The sequence below is a fragment of the Argopecten irradians genome, chromosome 3 (assembly GCF_041381155.1).
Source record: "Argopecten irradians isolate NY chromosome 3, Ai_NY, whole genome shotgun sequence".
NCBI classification, from domain to species: Eukaryota; Metazoa; Mollusca; class Bivalvia; order Pectinida; family Pectinidae; genus Argopecten; species Argopecten irradians.
The window spans coordinates 24,221,727-24,226,458 of record NC_091136.1 but is presented as its reverse complement, the minus strand read 5'-3'; the positions used below and the strand labels follow the sequence as shown (position 1 = coordinate 24,226,458).

General features: G+C 33.5%; 1 long non-coding RNA gene across 1 annotated transcript; it reads left to right on the top strand.

Moving 5' to 3' along the window:
- The first annotated feature begins 299 nt into the window (after nt 1-299).
- LOC138319989 (uncharacterized) lies at nt 300-4,351 on the top strand. Its single transcript, XR_011208061.1, has 3 exons — nt 300-458; nt 3,510-3,572; nt 4,042-4,351. It is a non-coding gene; the product is annotated as an uncharacterized lncRNA (long non-coding RNA).
- The last annotated feature ends 381 nt before the right edge of the window (nt 4,352-4,732 follow it).

The following is a 4,732-nucleotide window of genomic DNA, read 5'->3' as shown; positions in this document are numbered from 1 at the left end:
ATCGCCTCTTACTCAGTCGATATTCTGACTGTCTCCTACCTGAAATGGTCCTGCTCCTTAATCATATTATATGCAAGCCTGTGTGGCAGCCCTCTCCTCGTGTCTCGAGTAATAGAATACTGCTCATAATTTTAATATGATATATTTATACACGTCGATTTACCTCCCGATTCCTTGATATTCCTATGTGAATTTAATTGTGTCTCATACAAACCCATGCTGTCTAAAAAGCTATCGCTGTTGGCCTTATATCAACAGAGCTATTCAGAATTAATTGGCTCTTGATCCGGTACAAATAAAGTAAAGAACTGACATGTTCTTCCTTTTCAGCCATACTGATCCGCGACAGTAATTCAAAGTTGGCTATTGTTAGAGAACAACTGGCGTTAAGAGGGCTGTGGAGAGTAATGGACCAGTCTCTCCGCGTGTAAGTCGTAAACGGACATAAAACAGGACAGGTGAGTAGGACACCAGGTATGCCACCAAACCTATTGATATATTCCCTTCACACACGACGTTTTGGACGGCTGCGTTCTGTAGTATCTATCTTGTCCGGGTAAAATTTCATTTCTATTGTTGTTTGTTTCTTAAACATGGGTAACTTGGATGGAAATGTCCTTACACATAAAGCAGGGATATTTACACCGCCTTGTATCAATGCCGATCGCTTTCTTTTCGATAGCTCTCACACTACCAGAAATGTATGTTTTGAAACCATATATCTCTACTCTTAATACAAGTACGCATTGAAAACTTTTAATTCAGTGAATACTCCGTTAGGTTTGTGACCTCGCATACTAATAACATTTTTATTGAAAAAATAGGTTAATTGATCCTCAAACACCAAATATTTATAGGGTTGCTTTCGCTATTTTTAAAACATGACACCAATGAACTAAACAAGCGAAACAAAAGTTGTATGTCAACGTTGTCCACAACTGGTATACTGATGTAGTAGAATACTCTTGGAAACAATAATGTCATATTCAGTCAAAATCAGGAGTAGATTGTTGTTGTCCTACTATTTCGGATTGAATGTCCATTAAAATTGACATTGAAAATATGCTGAAAACTGCCTTGAGAATCCCCTTGAATCCATTAGGAGGTATTGTTGCCTATAGACCGAAGATCAGGTAAATACGCAATATTTGAGGTGATGGAGTACAGTATTAATTTCATTGTTCCACTTGCAGAAATCAAATAATTGGCTTTCCTGTTTCCACAAAAGATATATTTCACCAGATGATATATTTTCAATCTCACAAATTATTCATTAAATGCAACAGCTGTCCGGTATCATTACGTTGTTGTATAATTTGATATAGATAATAATGCTGGGTATGTAACTATGGCAACGCTATGTCGGCTTATTATTACACCATCTGCAATAACTTGTAACGGTAATAACTGTATAATATATCGCTTTACATAATTGTGTAGGGTATCCAATTACACAAACGGTCATTGTCTTGAATGTGTAATCGACTTCATGTCACACAAATAACAATACGATTCACTGGAGATATACCCATTGTTCTCTAATAACCAATCAGTATTCAGTGTATAATACCAATGGTTCGTGGGGAGTTATCTTCCTTTGTAACAGATGCTACATGACAGTACAAATGAAAGAGATCGAACATCTCAAACATATATTTCAAACTTCCTATATGTATTTTGTTACATCATCTGGGCGTTATTTAAACCCAGTTAAATTGCGTCAGCTATAAGACCTGTGTAAACATCTTATTAATTAGATGATGATTTTGTTGCCTTTTTGCGATAGGAGGGCTGATACACTGAACTGTACTACCAAAACACCAGACTCGTCTTTTCACTCTGATGTTATCCTACGAACAAACAAATAAATGTTAAGATATGTCAGTATAATATGCATCTTTGGTTAATCTGTTGTTATGGTACTCATATTAAAATTCCTTAATTGTGAAATTATGAAAATAATCAAAGAATGATTATGCTTTATCTTACATTAGCAGTTATATTTTGAACTTATGTTGACTTTCAGTTCAGAGAGTGCATTTTCAACTCACAGAAAGAAGAACGCCGAATAGAACAATCCCATAGCTCAGAATCTGACGTAATGAAACTTTTCGTCATAATTTGTGATTTTAGTGAAAGAACAATTGAAACCACACCTACGTGAATGGCTAAAATGGCGTTTTGCAGTTTAAACGTTCATGTTTTTCCTCATATGTCTACCTTGTCTGTATTTGTAGTAATTTCAAAATTTCAAAAATGTCAAATTTATTTTATTTGTAAGATTACATATGTTACTTAAATGTTTTGTTATGATATCTAATGACTTTTTTATTATTATTTACTTCACAATTAAGTCAACAATTGTTTTTGGAATTTCATCGGTTATAAAACTCCTGCATTGACCTTTCGCTTTGACTGATAAATGATAAATTAAGTATATTGATAGTATAGCAGAATTCTAATCAAATTGAATATAAATAAAAAGTACAAACAAATAATTTTTGTAGTCGTATGCAATTCTATTAAAAAAACAGCAGACCAGAAACAGTTAAATAAAAGATCATTCCGTTTATCAAATGTCATCTGAAATGTTCTATTCCGTATTTGCATATTCCAGAGTTAACTCCCTTGTGGGTAGGTATCCATTATGACGTCATTATTTTGTGAATGAAACTCACGATGTTGTCTCTGAAAATTATGACGTTACGCTTGCAAACAGATGACGTCACAATCAATACCTACCCGCAAGGACAAATAACTCTGCAATATGCAAATACGGTTTATTTTCACCAATTAAAATCACACTATTACGGTAAACATTTGCACTCAGATTATAGTTTATGATATTTGTATCAACTTTGAAAGTGAAAGTTTAAATAAAAAATCCGTTTTCTGTAACAATCGTAAGGTCTATTTTTGTTCTAAAGATGTGTCGGTCAACAATGGTTTTATCTTAGAGCGGTTCATTCCGACAGACTATCCCCTTTGATAGTAATGACATGGCCTGTGTTCGAACGCCATACAACCGTCATTACTTCTAAAAACATCACCACTTTGTAGTGTCTGAACACACGTAATGACCATATCATTAGCCGTGTGTTATCGCTAAGGGGTCATAAGTTGAAATCATATAAATATATATACATGTTAGACCCCCAACATCATAAACATAAAAAATACCACTGATGATGCTTTGCATAATTAAGCGTTACTGGAGGTCGTTACTTTCAAAAGGCACTCTTTGGAAGCTGAATTCCTTTTTAACCATCATCATTGCATGCTGTTATAAGCATATATTAAGTATTAAATACAGCTAATGCATATTTAATACTCAAAAGTTATACCATATCTATTAGACATATAGACGCTAGGTCGCACGGAAATATTGAATTAAATATTGAATCTGTGATTATGTTACCAAGTCCATACATGTTAAGCAATTAAATACTTTCTCTGTGCGAGCATTTCGGGATTTGTTCCATTTATATTTTGATTGTTTATTTTCATAGATATGTGTTATATGGACTATCGGTAACAGCAGACGATGACAGAATGTAAAAGAAAGAAGCAAAGTAAGTGAAAAAATAGAACTGTAATGACATCATGTAAACGGAAAATAATCAAACATTAATGATACAGTGAATGTTTTTCTCTTTTGGAGCTTATGGTTCTGGTACTAATATGCCTTTTCACGAGTTGTATCATGATAGGTTTATCTACTGTAACTTATTTTTGTGTGTGGGTTTTAATTTCGCGTATTTAGCGGGCGAGTTTATGAGACAATAAATAGCCGTGAAGATGTTTAAATTACGAGAAAAAAAGACTTTAAACTGTGGAGTAGGAATTAAATTAAAACAAATTCGTCAGGTCTGAAGACCTGAAATTAAGTCATCACAAAAATAAGTTGGTTTACAGCAATTAATATTACTTGTTGTTTTTTTTGCACTTTTCATGGAGTTGCTTCTCTTTAAGATTTTCTAAAAATTGTCCCATGCTGATGTCAACTATCAAATCAAAAAGGGCGTTTCATTATCATTGCAGATGACGAGAAATGAAATGTCACACAATCTTAGACAAATGGCTGTGAACAAGTAACCACAAACGTCCATTAGATAGGCGAGCCCTGCACTAATTATATCGCCCCTACAAACAGTAGGGTACTGACTGTGGTCAAGCATTGTCAGCTTTACCTGTATAAATAGAAATTAAGCGAGTAATAAATATCTTTCCATGTATGTCTGTTATTATTGGGTTATATCTGAAGTAATAATATATTAAAATCATACGTGTAATAGACTATGTTTAATGGATTATATAATATTATAAAATTACTTATTTCATCAAACAAATAATAAATCAAACTGGTTTTTTTCTTATTCATATGGATATTATCAATAGAAAAATGTAAATCGAAATCTTAATTTCTTATTTGGTTATTATAAATCGCGACACTGGTGTCTACAACTCTAATGAATGGAATCCGAGGAAAGAAAATAATTGATATCATTAAAAACTGGGTTTACTTTGTTAAGCTGACAAGAATATGAATAATTGAGAGTTGATTGGTACAGAGCACACAGCAATGTTCCCCCCATGGCCACAAGGCAGCGCTTCTCTCATCTATCTTCATTAAGTAGAGAGTGTTAATGAAACATCACCCTCGTCGTTTGTGCCATTTCATCACTCTCCGGCTCTAGTAATTCATGTCCTATTCATTAAAACCCATTAAAAA